Below are 19017 nucleotides of genomic sequence, written 5' to 3'. Positions count from 1 at the left end.
TACCTTAAATTTAGTGAATGTATAACCTCAGCACAGCATATCAGATGGGAGGAGATGAGGGTCACTATAGTTTAGGCGGTGCGGCCATGGTCTGGTTTTACATGAGCTGTTTTAGGATGTGGGTGGACTGCACTGTTCTGTGGGGGAATCCCTGCCAGTAGTCAGTTCGGTTCATGTTCAGACTGCAGACGCTGCAAAGAGTCCCCGCTGTGGTTTGTTTTCTATCCTCCTGTCAATGTGTTGTTGAGCTGACCGGGAGCTCTGCCAGCAGGGAACTCTGCTACGTACACATCTCCTCTGCCTACCAGGTGGGAATCCCACTCAGGCCTCATTCCTGTTCCCGGTCTGTGACTGGTGCAGAGGATCGGTGGAATGCAGTGTTTGTTTTGGAGAGCTCTCACAATCAGCACGCAGGCATTCATCACAGCGTGCACGCACAGACACGCAGGGCTCGGATCTGAACGCACACACTGCCGTCACAGCCAAGATGCTCCAAACTGGGACAAGATGAAATCTGTTAAAACATAAAACACATCAGAGAGGAACAGGGACCCGCTCGCTCCTCTGCTGTTTGGGAAAACAGAATAAATAAATAAATAAATTCAAAGGCTGAATTTATTCTCAGCTGTTCCATTTCTGTTTCTTCATCTCCGGCTGTTGTTAACAACTCGGTGACTTTTTGACTCTGAGGACCAGAAACTGCTCTGGAGGTCTGGTCCAGTGACCCGTCTGTGCGTTTTTGTGTTTTCCACAGTTTGACTCTGAGTCCAGAGAGCGAGGCCTTTGGGCTCAGCTGTGTAAGATCATGTGCTCAATAAAACCGAAGTGGCTTTTCATTTCAAAGTTCACCAGGAAAAAAAAAAACAAAAACAGGAGAGGCACAGAACATTGTCCACACAGAACATTCCGTGCATGCTTTCATGTGACTCTGTGTCATATTCTTGGATTCTGCTTTCACACACAGAATCTTCAAAATTGAGAAAATTTGCTTTTTCAACACTATGGGGAAAAAAGTAGATGAGTCCGTAGAACCGGTTGTAAATTAACTGCAGAGTTGGTGGTTTCGTCTGTAGCTCCTCACGTCTAGAGGTTGAAGTGTCCTTGAACATGATACTAATCACATACAAGTTTCCTGGTCTGCGTGTGTGTTGGTAGTGAAATAAATTTAATTATCTTTGCATTCAAGTGCGTTTGGCTTTGGAAATGTTTACGTGGCAATAACAGATGAACTTGAAGTAGCTGGCAGCTGATACGGAGTTATTTGAAGTACACATACTGATGGGAGTTCCACTGAAGGTGGTGCGCATATGATTAGCTGAATAACTGGTTAGTTGCCAGGCAAAAGAACACTATCCTGAGACTAGTGAATTAAACACACTTGGAGGCCTGTAATAATTCTGACACTGAGTGTTATACAGATGGCAATGCCTTTGTGAAGCAGGCAAGTTCAACTGCAGCAGAATAATGCATTTTTCATTCATGATTTAAATGATGATCTCTGTGGTGATTTTTTTTACCTGCACTGATATCAGCGCGTGTGTGTCATTAACTTACTTAATAGGTATTTTGGTTTTGAGTGTCTTTGAACTGGTTCTCCAACTTTTTTTCTTTTTTTTTTCCTTTCTGCAAATTCATAAATTTCTGTACACTCAGTCCACATTCATCTGATAGGAGCCACCATATAAAGTCATAAAGTAGTCATAAAGTCAAAATGACAAGGGGAACGCAATTTCTGTGTAGCTTTTGCCACACCTAGTGTTTGTTTTTTTTGTTTTTATTGAATTGTTTGATGTTTTTTACTTGTTTGTCCAAAGATTATTGCTAAATTAGTTTTTTAATAATGAAAGTTAATTTAGAGGCCTAAGCTCTACACAGGGTAACAGGTTCACTCAGTACCAAACCACACCCATAACTGTTAGACCAGTACTTGTGATTAGATGGACTTGAATCCTGTTTAGATTAAGCAATCCAGGCACAAGAGTGTCAGGATAGTGCTGAGGTCCAATGCACAGTTTGCAGTACTAAATGGAACTTTGGGGGGGAATGCAAAATGGGAGCGACCAGTGTACTTTCAATACAAGCATGAGGAGATCATTCAATAGAGTCCTTGTTGTCTCGGATGAAGGAACAAATATGTTTGAGTGGCCCTAATGAGTAATGTGTGTGCATGGGAAATGGTGTTAGCTGATTTTCTTGATTCGGTGATGCAGGTCTGTACTATGGTGGCTGTTCTCGTTCAGGTATGCACCCTGAGTCATATCCACGACTATGATCATGTATTTATTCTTTATTCATTCATTGATGCGAACATGCATTTTAATACATGCATTAGGCATTTAAGTGGATTTCACATCAGCCTGACAGAGAAAAGTCAACATTCTTTGGCTTTTAGAGTTTAAAGCAATCTATCAAGACTGTCAAAGTTAATTGAGTGCGTCAGTGCAGAGCATTAAGGCTGACTATTTATTATGTGTCAGATTTTTGTCATTATCTTCTTCTTATTATTATTATTATTCTCCTTCTTCTGCCTAAAATTCAGAGCCATGGATCTTGTAGCTTTTGGGAAACTCTAAAAGAACTTTTATCAGGATGTTAACATAAACAATTAAAATCTGTTTCTAGTTTCCACCTGTCTATATTTTCCTTACAATATTTGCTGCAATCTCTGCAAAGCTATTTTACACAGAAATAGGGACACTGGCACATTCATAATTTTTTCAGAAATTTTCTAGTGGATTTTAAGCACTTTGTTTCCTTCTGCTTACTGTATCTAAGTCAGTCTGGCCCTCTGAGGAAAAAATGCTGCCAACACTGCCGTGGATCCTCGTCCTGAACACTCGAGACAGAAACATGTTTCCTTGGTCACATTCCTCTTGTGAATTTGACCCTGTCACACGTTCAGCTGCTCACCGATTGGACTGTTAGATACACTCCTCCCATCCACTGGTATGAATGGCAGCTTGTGTTTTCTGTGTTCAGACACTCTCCACTCTGTCAGCCTGAACAGTTATTTTTCACAAAACCCAGGAATGTTTGGTGTCACATTGTCCAGCTGGTTTTCAGCCCAACAAACAGCAGATTGTGAGGATTTTTTTCTGCTCTGCTCTCAGTCACAAGATGCTCCACCAACAGTCATCTGAGGCTGAGTAATGTGTTGCTTCACTGATGAGGGCTGAAAGAGGCTGATGGGTTTGTTATAGAATAGGAAAAAAAAAAGTATGATTAAATGCTTGGACCCCAGAATTTGCTTTTTGCTTTTATTGTGTTGAAATATTGCAAAACTGTTGCCCAGTTTTGGAGATATCGGCTGTAGAGATGTCTGCCTTTCTCTATAATATACTGGGATCAGATGGCACTTTATTTGCAGAATTGGAAAAAAAACATGTTCACAGTTCATATAGGAACTCATTTCTTTCTATCAGACTACACCCACCAAATGTAATGCTGTGAAGAACAACGCCTCCATTTACTCATGAAGAGAGACTCGTGACAGTGTGACAGAATACCATAAATGCTTTAAGACACTAAACTGTGCCCCTCAGCTGCCTCTCGAACATGTTTCTCATCCCGTGGATGGACTCCAGCTCTGTCATCTTGAGCTGTAGCTGGCGACTAAAGTCCTTGTTTTGCTCTGAGCTCAGTGTAGTGGTCCCAGCTCTCCACCTACTCCAGGTTGTGGTGAAAGTGGCCCCTCCAGCTCCAGCTCAGGGAGGCTCTCTAGCATACTACCGTCGCCAAATTGGAGTATGTCTGACAGTGGGATAAGGCACAACAAAAACAACCTGAGCAAGCTGCAGAGAACCATTAGACAGGAGGGAACTTTCAAAATAAAAGCAAAGGCTTGTCCACTGGTAAATCATTCAGGGTGACAACCCCCCCCCCCCCCCCCCCCCCCCCCCCCCAAAAAAAAAAAAGTAAACTTGGTTCTGAATTTCGAAAAGTATAAATTCTACTAATTCTTTGGCATTTTGAGCGCCACGAGGCAAGTGACATCAGGTTCCATAGCATTTAAGAAGGCATGCATCTCTATTGCTTTGGTGTGAATTACAGAGAAGAAAGTAGGTCACTTTGATTTGGGGATGAAGCTGTTAAGCTGTTTTTAAACATGAACTCGAGTACTGAGTTGCCAAACAACAACTTTTCCTCTGACTTGTTGTTTCCAAATTTTCCCCACAGCTGATAACATCACTGTTAGGTCCAGTCCAGAAGTAAACAAGCTGGCTGCTAACAAAACTGTTTCATGAATACCACTAAAAAAACAATCTAAGTGGAGGCAAACATCCCTGTGAGGGGGCTGAAATCTCTTAAAACGAAGGGTTGGTTTCACATCTATGGGCTTTATATTCCCATCAGACGCCTGATGTCAGCAGGGTTCGACTGAAGTGCCCGTTTAGTCCACATTGACTCCAGCCTCAAAGTTAACATCAGACATTTTGCTGGGCAAAAATGGTTTAACAGTAAGTTCCATGAGGAATAAACGGAAAGAAAAATGTATTGTTTTTATTGACTGAGTGATTGATTTTTATTTCCCAGCCCACAGCAGCTCTATATGCCCACAACCACACTGGAAAGCGCAATCTGAAACTAAAGGCCTTAATGCATCAGTGTTGTGTATACGTTTTCTACGTTTGGGATTTATACATGCTGCCTGTGGAAATTATACTTGTTATGCACTTCAATTTGAGACACTTGGCTTTGGAGTGACATGTTAAAGACTCTTTTTACACACTCTTAACTCATCTGCATCATTAAGATCTGTTTGCTAGAGTCTCAACTTCTTAAGATTATTTTAAGGTTTTCATCTCCATTCCCCTTGTAGATAAAATAGGTAAAGTTTTATAAACTTTTGATTTAACGGACCGTCTGTGTTGCAACTCTGACCTACAGTATGGTCATGAGATCTGGGAAATGACCTAAAGAATAAGACTGATTACAAGCGACTGAAATGAGCTTCTCCTAGAGGGTAGCTGGGCTGGCCTTAGAGAGAGACGTTGGAATAGTGCAGCTGCTCCTCCGTGTTGCAAGGAGCCAGTCAAGGTGGTTCTGGCATCTGGTTAGAATAGCTTTAGAGCCTCTTTTGAGGATTTTCAGGCACCCATAACTGACCCATAACCTGCTGGACTGATTGTATGTATATATATCTTATCTGGCCTGGGAATGCCTCAGGATCTCATAAGGAACTGGAAGAAGTTGTAGGGGAGAAGGATGACTGGAACATCCTCCTTAGCATGCTGCCACCACAAATCAACTTTGGATAAGTGGAAGATATTGATTAGACAGATGGAAGTTACACAATTGAATAGAGAGGAGACTGTGTTGTTGTCTGTACTCTGATGTGGTATTTAAATCAATATTTATGTTTAAATGCAACTCTTTTCTGTGTCTTCTAATTGAAATTTGTCGCTTGCAAGGTGCTTTTGAACTCCATAGTCACTGGGGAATAACTAGATCCTCGGGGTGTGGGGCTTTTTTCTCTATTTGGGTTTGCATTGCCAATAGGAACAGCACTGTGACATCCTGGAGATATGAAAAAGTTCCTATGATGTAAAAGGTTACTAACCCAAGTTGTAAAAATCTGCAGTGCTGCTCAGTTTCCCTGCAAGAAAGTGTTACCATTAATTTTAATATTCTCTTTTTCTTGTAAAGGAATCTGCATTTGCAGTATTGTGATGCAAAAAACCCTGTACAAGATGCTTTGATAAGACTGGTGTGAGTCTCAACTGTTGTCTGGTCTGCTGGCTCTTCAGTCGTGCATGTTATGAGAAATTGAAACTGGCCCCTATTTTAAAAGAGACAGAACTGGAAGACTGATAAACTAGGGTTGTGTCGATGGAGGATGATCTAAGGGTCAGATGATCGTCAGAGGGGATTCAAGGGGATTTTTTTTCCAACTCATCTTCTTATCAGCGTATTAATTTAATGTCATCATTATAATTAGATTGATAATAAATCTAATCAGCCACGCTAGTTTCATGTTAGCATGCTGGCATGTAACCGACATGGTTATGTGCAAGTTAATGCTCGCAAATCTTCACACTTTGAAATGAATGTATGTGTATCTGGAGCGAATATACTCATTTCTCATCATAGAGTAAGGAAAAACTTTAACTTGCGTTTAAAACTTAGTGGCCTCTTTTCATTCTTTTTCACAGGGCTTTGTGTTTGCTGGTGAAAAGAATCAGCTGTGGAGGAAACCAGCGAAGGAGAAACAGGTGGGACACATTAAAAGGAGACTGTGAGGGAGTCAAAAAGAGCCAAACAAATATGATGGCCTGGTATCTTTTTAGCTGGGTGGAGCACATAAGTTGATATTTCAGGGAAATGGTTGAGAATTTGACACACATGTCAGGATGGGCATGCATACTCTTTTGTAATGGTTGTTACAAAGAAGTGTTATGTTAGCCATTTGAATGTTTGCCATTTGAAAATTCATGATAACAAGTCATTTTTTAAGCTCAATTAGATTTGCACTTTTTGAATGATATTAGTGTCTCATCATCGTTGGCTGCATAGAAATCCTGAGCTTAGGAGTCATATTCTTACATTATTTTCAGACACTATTGCTTATATTTTTCCACAATAGCTCCATCATGTCTGGTGTTTTGTTTAAATTCTTGTTTACATGTTTTTTTTGTCTAAACTGAGACCAAGTTGGACATTTAAATTCCCCGTTGTTCAAAAACGTGCACATAAAAAAAAGAGTATGTTTCCCTAAACTGAAAAATTGTGACCATTTAGAAAATTCAATGCCTTAAGTTAAAGTTAAAGATTCAAAAGTGAGAAGCATAAAAACTTTGCTGCACTGCCATCTGCGGTCATTAGCTGTGGTATCCAATGATTATGGTATGTAGTCTTTGTCAACATACTTGAAGTAGGAAGTAAACGCTCAAAGATCTTGTAAACACTCTTACACTCTCAGCAGTGTTGTATTGTGTGTTTGTGTGTGCGTTTGTGTTAAGGGTAAAGGTTAGTCATGATGTACTTTTGACTTTTGGAATACCCAAATGGAAAACATTTTTAAAAGGAAAACTGATGTCAAAATGAAAACATGACACTTCACTTGAAAGGCAACATCTTTCTGTTTCTGAGAATTTGACCATTTTCCATGTGGGGAAAATAAAACCCAACCTTAACCCTAGACCAATCACCAATGACCTGGCAGGTGTTAAAATGTTAACCGCGCAGTGTTAAACTCATCCAGTGATTATCTCACTTATTAGCAATGACACTGGAGTTAATAAATGTCTGTTGGACTACAGAGAAGATCTCCCAGCCCAAATAGAAACGGAGAATAACTGGCAGCATTGAGAAGCTGTAACACTGAGAGACATCATCATGTGTGTTGGCTCTGCTGCCTTAAGAGGTCTACTCAGCTGGCTATTAGCTGCATTCAGTGGTGAAGATGACTAAGAGCTGAGTGCAGGCTCTTATGGGTTTTTGCTGTGTTTCTGTGTTAATATGCAGTCAGCTGTGTGAGTGATGGCCTGAAAATGAGACTGATGGCAGGTTGTGAAACAAAGTAGGAAGGAAAGAAAGTGATTGCGGTCCTAACATTTCCCTCTTGATAAGCAGCAGATACACAGAGACTTGTAGCTGTAGCTGTTTATCCAGAACAGGAAGCTGCTGTCGTCGCGGAGTGTTCCAATTGCGGTGGGTTTGTAGGCTTTTGGCCTCTCAATATGTTTTAAAAGAGTGTGTCTGTGTTGAGACTGACACAGAGCTGATCTCTGTAGTTTGAAACCATCGAGATTAGGTGCTTCACACAGCTGTTTGTGAATGACTTGCACAGTAAAGGCTAGTACTGCATGTATACATGTGAAGCAGCCCAGTGAGTCAGACAGGCTTTCACTGACATATTCATTTATTCATGTGTTTATTCATTCAGGTGCTGCATGTTCGTGTATACATTCAACCTGCTTCAACTTTTCTGCTGACAAAGATTTCTCCATTTTTAAACATTTGCATTTTCTGTTGGCTGAATTTTATTTTTCAGAAAGATCAGAGTAGACCCAGCTGTTAAATGAAGAAAAAAATATTTCAAGATCCACTAAGCTTTTTTTTTTTTTTTTTAAACAAATGTTTCATCTACTGAAGCATAGGCATATTTTAATGACTATAACAGGGAAAGACATACACTGTATTGCCAAAGGGATTCACTCACCTATCCATATCATTGAATTCAGGTCTTCCAGTCACTTCCATGTCCACAGGTATATAAAAATCAAGCACCTAGGCATGCAGACCGCTTCTACAAACATTTGTGAAAGAATGGGTTGTTCTCAGGAATTCCAGCGTGATACAGTGATAGGATTCCAAATACGCGACGAGTCCAGTTGTGAAATATTCCAAATTCAACTGTTAGTGGTATTATAACAAAGTGGAAGTTATTAGGAATGATAGAAACTCAGCTACAAAGTGGTAGGCAATATAAAATCGCAGAGCAGGGTCAGCGGATGCTGACGAGCATAGTGCACAGAGGTCAGCAACTTTCTGTAGAGTCAATCTCTACAGACCTCCAAACTTCATGTTGCCTTCAGATTAGATCAAGAACAGTCCGTAGAGAGCTTCATGGAATGAGTTTCATGGCCAAGCAGCTGTATCCAAGCCTTACATCACCAAGCACAATCCAAAGCTTTGGTTGCAGTGGTGCTTTAGACCACTGCATCTGTCTGAGCTAATTGGAGGGTCTTCACTGCATCCTTTTACTAAGTTCCAGTGAATGGAGCTCTTAATACTTCAGCATACCAAGGCATTTTGGATAGTTTCATGCTCCTAACTTTGAAGGAACAGTTTGAGGATGGCCCCTTCATGTTCCAACGTGACTGTGCCACAAAGCAAGGGCCATAAAGACATGGATGAGTGAGTTTGCTGTGAAAGAAATTGACTGGCCTGCACAGAGTCCTGACTTCAACTCGACAAAACACCTTTGGGATGAATTAGAGCGGAGACTAGAGAGGACTTCTTGTCCAGCATCAGTGTCTGACCTCACAAATGCGATTCTGGAAGCCCATAGACATGTACTCGTAAAACTTGTGAAAACTTTTCCCAGGAGAGTTGATGCTGTTATAGCTGCAAATGGTGGGGTGACATCATATTAATCCCTATGGATTAAAAATGGGATGTCACTGAAGTTCATATGCGTGTGAAGGCAGGCGAGCGAGTACTTTTGGCCTTATAGTGTGTATCTCTGTCAGTCATAGCATATCCAAATGTTGGTTTTAGTAGAGTCAGACTTGTTACCAAGTCTCTACAAAACTGTGTATTAAATCACAAGTATATAGTGCATATGCAGTAATTTATTGCTCACTTAACACAATAACTGCTTCTCAAACTAATATAAAGTAAGTGGTACTATTTAAAACAAGAGATGTGCATTATTAGCAAGGCTGCTTCCGATTGTCAAACACATCAATCTTAATAATTTAGTCTGTTATAAAATATTACATTTTGGCACCAAATCACAACAAAAGTCACCTCAAGGCACTTTATTTTGTACTGTAAAGACCTCACAATAATAAAGAGAGAACCCAAGTAATCAGACAACTCCCTATAAGCAAGCATTTGGCGACAGTGGGAAGAAAAAAAACTCTCTTTTAACAGGAAGAAACCTCCGGCAGAACCAGGCTCAGGGAGGGGCGACACTCTGCCAAGACAGGTTGAGGGTGAGAAAGACATTTGATGTTAAAGGCAAACTCAAAATAAGCCCTAGATAAGGTTTTTTTTTTCCCAATACAGAGAGTGCATCTGATTTCAGAGGCTTTTGGTAATTGTTGCTGGAGAAAATCCTTAAAACACGTATAAAAGAAACATGTATTGGGGTTCAATTAATTTTGATTTTGGTTGTCAAAAGATAGATCTACAAAACTGCTGACCAGAGTGAGCTTGGCTTTTTAGAGAGGGGCTAAAGTGCACAGTTGTGAAGGGAAGGGTTGCACTGGAGAACGAGACCACCAATATTAGTTTTATCTTTAATATCTTGTTTTCTAATTGTAATTGGAAAAATAACTGACACGAGGAGTTGAATTTTAAGTGGAGTGTTAATGGCAGTTTTCTCATATCCAAGCGTGTTAAATGATGCGGTTCGACATGTGTGATGTCTCTCGTCAGGATGTTTGTTGTCTGCTGCTGTCATATTTTTAGCTGCTTCTTCTTCTTCATTTACCTCTTGAGGAAAATGCTGCAATGTCCCGCTCGGTGCGCCCTGCTTATCAACGTGCTGCAGACAACAGCTGTTATCTAACATGTTGGAGACGCACTCCATGTCTCATTGGCATGCCTTGGCTTTCACTCTGACACATCAACATAGACTCATGCACTGCTGTAAATTCCTTTTGTGATGTTCTTTAAGAAGGAGAAACATGTTTTTTTTGGGGGGTGGGGGGTTCATCTTTATTGAACATTAATATCAACAGTGAAAGACAAAGGGAATCTATATCCACTGCATAGCTTACACGAATCAGTTATTCAGGCTGGCTTTTTCTTGGATACAAATCTTTCAAAAATGGTCCCCAAACTCTCAGTCTTCGAGAATATATGTAATTCTTTCTAGCGGAAAGTTTGTCTTATCCAGTGTGGAACATTTGGCCTGTGAGATTTTGCCCTCAAAACAATACAATTAGCTTTTTGGCATTTAAGAGATGGAGATTCATCAGCAGTTTGTTTATTTGTTTTTAATTTAATTCTGTCCCTCTGGCTGCCAAAAAAAAGCTCTGGTTCAAGACTCATTTCTTTTCCGTATATTTTTATTATATTGGTTTAACTTGGCCCAAATCACAGATGTTCTGATTAAGCAGTTATAGCGTATTCACAGTCCAAGTGTGAATCACAGCACAGACTGATTTCCACTTTATTTTCTCTTTCTAATTGTTATTTAAAGTTTTTTATGCACCTTTGTTCCTCTTCTTGTGAAACCTCATCAGTCACAGACCACACAACTCCACATTTATCTGGGAATTCTCCACATTCCGCTCTCGCACTTTTGTTCGATGTTTGTGGTAACTTTAACATATCTGCGCTGAACTGACTGCTAACATTTACTGAAATTACCAAGGCTTCCAAATCTAAATGATGCGTTGCTCTTAAGGTTTTTAATGCTTTCTTACATAAAAGGATGCTGTGGTTCCAGTAGGGACTCCATGAAATATTCATGTTCCTAATGTAAGGATGTGTGTAACATTTCCCAGAATCTGTAAAACAAAACTCTTTCATAAAGGAGAAACTGTAAACAGTCACATCATCAGACTGGTTATCTTTGTGGTTTTACTTGCGGACTAAGGGTTAAGGGTTAAATGAGGCACAATGTCCTGGGAAGGGTTATTATGGGTCAGAATTTGGCAACCTCATGATTTGATTACATTTAGATTCTTTTGAATCACATTGATCCAGATTTGATTTAATGATGATAATTTTGACTCCACTGGGGTCTCAGCCTCGGGATTTTGCTCATCTAATTTAATCAACGAGTGGCACAAAATATTGTACATATTGCTCTGAATTACCAGAGAAATAAACTGGAATTGCACCCACACTGTATTTTTACTATAAGCTACACACTTTTGTAGCTTGTTAATATATTACAATATGTGTTAATAGGATTATATACATTTCAGTCGGCCTAATTTTGATTATATTTTAGCTTGTTTTGAAAAAAACATTCAAATGTGAAAATGAATTGGTTTAACAGAGTACTATCAGTACTTTGTCCTGTGATTGTCAGAGTCAGAACAGCTGTGTGGCGTGACTTGAGGAGAGAGATGGGTATTTAAACACCTTGATTTGATGTAATTTGTTAGTATTTTGGTTTTTAAACATACCTCTGTGACGTTGTGGCGAGCTGTGCAGGAGGTAAAAATGTGTGGGCTGTTAAGTGTTTTTTGTTTGTTTGTTTTTGTTTTGTTGAATAGTTCTTGACAAGCGGCATCTAGGTGTTTTACTGTTGCAAGTCTATCACAAGGCTAACACGGAGAGACAGATAATCATTCAACCTTGCAATCACACTTGCAGCCAATTTAGAAATACCAGTTAGCCCATTATGTGTGTCTGCGGAGTCTGGAGAGAACCCACACAGGCACAGGGAGAGCATCCAAACATCCCAGCTGGTGAATGTGAACCGGTTGCAGCTTGCTATGACGTGACCACTGCACCAACTTTATTGTTTTCACAGTTTTTTAGCTCTCCCATAAGAAATGTACATATAGATTAATACAATCAATAAATGGCTTTGTAATGCTATTATAAACAAATATAATGTGTTAATAACATGTATATAAGTAGCTCTTTGTAAATGCATGCTTTCTAAGGCCTTATAATGGCCTTATATACCCATTACCTATTTAGGACCAAACCCATAACAAAAAATCATGCTTAAAAATGATGTTTAACAGATGGATCACAGATGATGATCGGCCTCTGAAAGAGAGCACTCAGGCAGGAAACACATGCTTTAATTCAGCCATCACACGGGCTTCAGATGACATTAATATTCATAGAATAAAAATGTGTGTGTGTGTATGTGTGTGCCTGATGGGATAGTACCTTTCTCATTACTGGCGGTGCTGTGGTAAGATGCCCGGCTACTTTAGCTACCAGACAAAAGCAGTTTCAACCTAATCCTCATTCAGTGATTTCATTTCCTCTTTAAGCACTAAATGGAAAAACAAAGATGAGAGAAAGGAAAATAAAACCAGGATTTTCTGTAAGAACTGCTCTCTGTAAACCTCACCATCACCATCCCGCCGGTTCAGTCAAGCGGTGTTTGATCGAAGCCTGAGAGGACTTTTGGTTCGGGTCTCCAGCTATTAGCATGCAGCCCAGAGAGGGTCAGCTGTCTGTGACCCCAGCTGCAGGTACTGTCATCTGTATTGAGCCGCCCTGTGGAGCTTGTTAGCTGTCTGAGCTAATTGGAGGGTCTTCACTGCACAGATGCTGACGCACTTCAAAGGAGTTCCCCTTCAAAGAGCAGACAGGTCAGAGAGGGAATAGAAGGAGGATATGAATAAATGCATGATTTCATTTCTCGTTTCAGAGTGAAGAACCTGGAGTTTCTTCATATAAATTATTTTCTGTTGGCTTTGGTAAATTTGTCAACATTTCCAATCTGCATTGTGTTTGCATCAACAAGCTTATGCAGCCATAATCTTTTGCTGTGACAGCCTCTATATTTTCTGGAAAGACTTTCCAAGAGGTTAGTGAATGAGTTCTGTGACTTTCATCAGGCCTGGCTCTTCATCTTGGGAAAACATCAAGAGAGCCAAAAGAGAATATAACCCCCACTCAAGATAATGCTTGTAACTCTACCAGATGTACCAGAGCACATTTCAAAAATTGTCTCTGCTCCATGTCATTCCAAATACTGCTTTTTTTTTCTTTTTTTCTTTTTTTTAATGAAAGCTTCATCAAGCTAGTAGAATGTTAAACACAGGAATGGCGAAGAAAATCTGTTTGGGGATGATGGACTGAATTTGGTTTCCAAAATGAAAGAAACTGTGCAGGCTAAACACTCAGCTTCTGAAATGTTTGCGGTGTGAGTTGAAGCCTTGGAACAAAACTGTATGAGACGCCACATCAAATGGAAGCACTCGAAGGGTTTGGATGGGGCTGAGGAAGGCCAGTATCATCTTTATTTTTACATATCTAGGTATCTGGAAAAGCTTCCCAAAACGACAGAATAATCTTTGTCTAATGCATGAAATGTAATTTTATAGTTCATATTTAAAACAGTTTTACATATCTCTTTCTGATGTTTGAAATAATCAAACATTTCACTGAGTAAACAGGTTTCACTCCGAGTTCAGTTTCTTTGAAGCAAAGTTTGAGAATCATTTACCTGACGCACAAGGCTACAGGCCGCAACCCCAACTAGAAAAAGGCACTACTGGGTACTCAACTAAAGCCATGAACTGTTGTGGATTTTATCCACCTATTAAAGAAGTGACATCTATTTGTCTACACCATATGGAGTATATTTTGATATTTTCCCCACCTTACTTGCTTTTTGTTACAAAGACATGATGCTGTTACACTCCATCAGACTCCAGTGACAGACACCAAGTAACATAGTTTGAGGTATTTTCTGACTGTGGTGTCTCATTGAGTTAGTTCAGATCCTAACACATAGTGAGCTTGCAACTCGTTTCCTGAGATGTAAAAATCAGTATTTATGTCAACGTCTCACATCAGACAGGGAAAGCCATTTCTTAATGGGCAGGCCTTTGACCACAGGGTGTTGAAACAGGAAGACGCCAAACTACAAACTGCTGACACAAAGCTAAGAAAGAACATGGTGGTTTATTTAATTCTCTACTTCAAAATTCAAATGCATCAGTTTTCAAAGCTCCTTTGTCTTCTGTAAGGTGATTTTCATCCAAACGAACCCAAAAACATGCTCTAGTTATGAGAAGGATTTGATTAAAGTCTCGGGTATGACTGCGTTGCTCAATGGTGAATGCGGTGTAGAAAGAGGTGCAGAAGAGGTGCAGAAAAGCTGCTGGGCTGTAGAGGACTGTTGTCATCCTCCCAAATTTCTCTTTTTGTCAAGATATGCCCACTCCTGTAATATCACTCTGGTAAGCTGTGATACATGAGTGATTATGCATTTTTATACGGTAAGCAGAGCCGTGAGCTGCTGGCCCAAAATCAAATTACATGTTATACATTTACAGTATTTGCCCCCAAGTTCAAGATGAGTCATCTAAATCTTGTAGTGTTTCACAGAAAGAGGAAGCAAAATAGGATAATGTAATTTGAAATATACTATAAATACCCATGAATCCACCATTACCAGGAAACCATTGATATACTATCTCTATGATCTTTTTAAAAGAAATGTCAGTTAGGTTCCCTGGAAAGCCTTCAGCTGATGCAGAATGCTGCAGTGGGAGTACCGACAGGGACTACACCCCCGTATTGACTTATCTTCATTGGCTTCCTGTGAAATCTAGAATCAAATTCAAAATACTTCTCCTCACATTTTGAATAATCAGGCCCCATCTTGCTACAAAAGCCCCACTTTACTCTTAGACTGCTGGTTTACTTGTGGTTCCTAAAGTATTTAAAAGTAGAATGGGAGGCAGAGCCTTCAGCTTTCAGGCCCCTCTTCTGTGGAACCAGCTCCCAGTTTGGATTTAGGAGACAGACACCATCACTACTTCAAAATTAGGCTAGAACTTTCCTTTTTGCTAAAGCTTATAGTTAGGGCTGGATCAGGTGACCCTGACCCCTCCCTTAGTCATAGGCCTGATGGTGCACTGAGTGTTTCTCTTTTCATCACTCTGTATATAATGATTAGTTATTATCAATCTCTGGCTTCCTTCCACAGTGTGTCTTTTGTCCTGTCCTGTCCCAAACCCCTAAGAGCCCTTCAGTGAGGCTGGTACTTCCTGTTAAAAGGGAGTTTTTCCTTCCTGCTGTTGCTAAGTGCTTGCTCCATAGGGGGTCATCTGATTGTTGAGGTTTTCTCTGTATTATTGAAAGATATTCATCTTTCAATATAAAAGGCCTCAAGGTGATGATTTGGTGGTATATAAATCAAACTAGGGCTGTTCGATATAACGATATATATCGGATGACGATAGAAAAACGTCTATCGTTTCATTTTACGCTATCGTTTGTTTCGTGGTGTCGCAAAATAAACTGTTTATGGCAATATTTTTTCATCATTTTGATGGTCACTGTAGTGGCTATATTAATTTCTTAAAGTTCTCTCTTTCTCTTATATTTAATATAACCACACTACGGACGGACAAGCGCTTGTTTTTTATGCGTTTTCGTTAGCAACAACGACGGTAAAACCACGGCGTGTCCGTTTGTTTATTTTCCACATAAACCTTTCACAATAAAGCTCAAGATCCTGTTGAGGCTTTTCAAAATAAAACGAGTCACGTGAAAGATGCAGAGTATTTACGGATGAGAAGCAAAAAAGAGCCGCCAGGTGCTAAAAAATAAACCTTAGACTCAAACGTTAGAACAGACTTTTCTCCGCAGCATGCTGTGTAATAAATACTTACAAAGAAAACAGTGGCCGTTACAACTTATGTCTAAAAATGTATAGTTCCATGCATCAGCTAAAACACTCGACTCCAGGTACACGACGCCCAGCTGGAAACACTTCACGCAAGTCGAGATGCCCGAGATTCACAGAATTTACAGGAAATGTTACATTTTTGCAATTTATATCGTTATATCGACGATAGATTTCTTAATATCGGGATATGAGATTTTTGTCATATCGCACAGCCCTAAATCAAACTGAATTAAATTGAATTGAAAATTAAATAAACTAAAATGAAATTAAAAAATAAATATTAAAGCGTTAGATTATAGAGTGTTGTGCTCTTTCCTGTACAAGAGGTCCATTAATATTAGATTTTAATACATTGCTGCAATACAGTAATGTATAGTCTTTCATTTCAGCAAACCTTTAATGGCAGTTTAGATTGAATAAGCTCAAAACTTTTTTGTATAAAAATTTGGCTCAATTATTTTTCTTCTTAAAAACATAAATCATTTAGTGTAATAACATTAAAAAAATAATAATAATACCACTCGCCTGAACTTCATATTCAAATTATGTATTTGTTTGGGGGGGGATAATCAATGCCCAGGAGTGCGGTTTTCAACAATCTGCAATAATTTTCACCTTCCTGTAATGGAGGCAGTACCTTTTAAATAAACACCTAAATAACCGATAGCTAGGATTGTAAAACTAACATTTGGGGCACATTTTCTGCATCTGCATTTAGCACGACACCTGTAATTTGGTCATTGTAGTTTGCTCCATGCAAGAAAGCAAGAAAAGTCTGTTTTAGCTCCCCACTATGAATCAAGTCCTTTGATATGTACTATTGCAATGAGTTTAAATCTCATTTATTATATTGTATTTGTACAGTTGCAAATATGAAGTATGGTTGAGACAAAATCCGAAAGTGCATGAGTGTGCTGTTTGGAAATGTAAGGGGTTGTATCCACCTAAGCATTTTTTACCAGCTGAAAACGCAGGCATTTTAGCCAAAGTTGAAAATGTTTTAACTGACCAAGCCTTTGCTGCTGTAAAAGCCAGCGGTTTCCATCCAAAGAGCTGAAAAAGTTTGCTGGCACACCTAAAACAGTGAAAGGTCAGCAGAGTTACTGTTGCACATGAAAACACACATATGGATATTTAACACCGTCACCTCCAGCATGCTCATCACTTTACCGTCTTCACAGAAAAACACCCCCATCATGTTGCAAAGGGATAGATGGGTTACAGTGATTGGATGTGATGTTCCCAGGCATCAGAGAGTTGTTTTTTGTTCATGCAGAATTTTTGAAGCGTTTACTATAAACGGGGTCATTTGGTGTTGGGTCAGTTCTGCTGACATTGCTGCTCATTAATTAGTCTTTAAATACCGAAGACACGAAGTTCTTTTACTCTAAAATTGGTTTTTAGTATTTTCCATATAACATCTGCCTAAACCGAATTCTTAAATAAATTCTTAAGTAAATTCTTACCTGACACCTACAGCTGATCTTTTCTACAAAAACTATATGCAAACATTTTGCTTTCATCCTTCATATTTGTCATTAGATAAAATGTGGCAAAATAAAAAGGTAAATGAAATAAAAATTACAAAAAGAATGACATAGTTTAATAAGTTAAATGAAATAAATAAATAAAATGACAAATAAACAACTGAAAATGATACAACAGGGAGCTGAATTGGTCAAAATCAAAATTTTGATGTAAGATTTTATGGCTGAAACATCTGGAAACAAAGATGTGGGCTGAACTTGATAAAAGATTCTTTTTTTGGTCCAAGTGTCTGGATACGTTTATGAAAACCAAACTAAGAATCAAATCTGTTGGATCAGAGACGGCTGTGGCGGCCCAGAGGGGCAATATTGTGTCATGCAAAGGACAAACATTAAAGAGGCAGTGCTCTAAATCTTTCAGCTGTGCGGCGTGTTTTTAGATTTGCAGCCTGTTTCCCTTCATCTGCGGCAACAATGGAGGCTTTTATCAACCTGCTTCTCAGACAGTCACACCTGGGGACTGACCAGCAGCAGTGTCTGATGTTTCCCTCCACTCCTCAGTGTTTTTGGGTTATGATCAGGATTCAAGTGATGAACAGCTTCAGAGCCTCAGGCTGTAAACAGGATTACTAAATCTCTGGACGCTCTCCAGATGTTGCTGCTTTGTTTGTTTCAGAACTGTCTTCTCCTCTGTGTCATTCTTTGGGCTTAAAATAAGGACAATAAGGTCATGTCCTCTTTAATGCTGTGTCTCTTGTCCCTTCTTATTTCTTTCTCTGTGACAACTTGCCTAATCTAAGTGCAGGAAATAATGGATTCATTTACACACAGCATGCTTATTATCACACACAAGTGTCAGGCTGCAGCTAATGAATAATTTCAGTTGTCATATTTGATTAGCTCGCTTAATTTCTTTTAGGATTATTTGATTGACAATTTAATCTATAGAATACTGTGCATTTTCAAAGGTAAGTTGACATTTTCAAATGTTTAAAAAAATTACAAGTTTTTCATTCCAGTTGAGGAAGAACAAAACAAACAACAGCACCAGTAACTTTCTGATTGGTTGAGTTAGCAGTAATCTTTTGGCAGGAATGCTTAAAATCAAAGCGATGGACCAAGAACACACCAGTATGCTTCAGTGGAAAATAAACTTGACAATTGTCCACGTAACAATGAAAGGAAATGGCATGTTTCCAGAAAATATTACCAAGTGGCAGCAGGTACAAAGAGAAAAGGAAAGGTCCAAGAACATAGCCTTGCGGTACCCCCAGGGGAGGGCAGCAGGCACAGAAAATTCTAGTATTATTTTGGTCTGTTACCTTAGCTTTAATTAGCCAATATGTGTGTTTGTGATTCCACAGTTGTTATCTGATCGCAGCCAAACACACAGACTTTTGACTGCAAGAAAACAACACAGCCATAGCCAGAATGCTAATCCTGAGGATTTAAAATGCCAGTGGTTAATGTTATGGTAGCAACATTATTGTTCTGTGGCTTTAATACATG

At 39.3% G+C, this 19017-nt stretch overlaps 1 protein-coding gene across 8 annotated transcripts in view; it reads left to right on the top strand.

Annotated features, from left to right (window-relative positions):
- LOC134627507 (plasma membrane calcium-transporting ATPase 1-like) overlaps window positions 1-19017 on the top strand; it is a 127974-nt gene that overhangs the window by 19927 nt on the left and 89030 nt on the right. For 7 of the 8 annotated variants that reach the window (XM_063473655.1, XM_063473649.1, XM_063473657.1 and 4 more), the window contains exon 2: window positions 6153-6212. The exons of the other annotated variant lie outside the window; for it this stretch is intronic. The gene's annotated coding sequence lies outside the window, so the exon portion shown is untranslated. The remainder of the gene's footprint in view (window positions 1-6152; window positions 6213-19017) is intronic. 8 annotated transcript variants of the gene reach the window in all.

The sequence above is a fragment of the Pelmatolapia mariae genome, linkage group LG5, assembly GCF_036321145.2.
Source record: "Pelmatolapia mariae isolate MD_Pm_ZW linkage group LG5, Pm_UMD_F_2, whole genome shotgun sequence".
Classification (NCBI taxonomy): Eukaryota; Metazoa; Chordata; class Actinopteri; order Cichliformes; family Cichlidae; genus Pelmatolapia; species Pelmatolapia mariae.
Note: the sequence above shows the minus strand (reverse complement) of the source record. Positions and strands in the feature narration are given on the sequence as shown.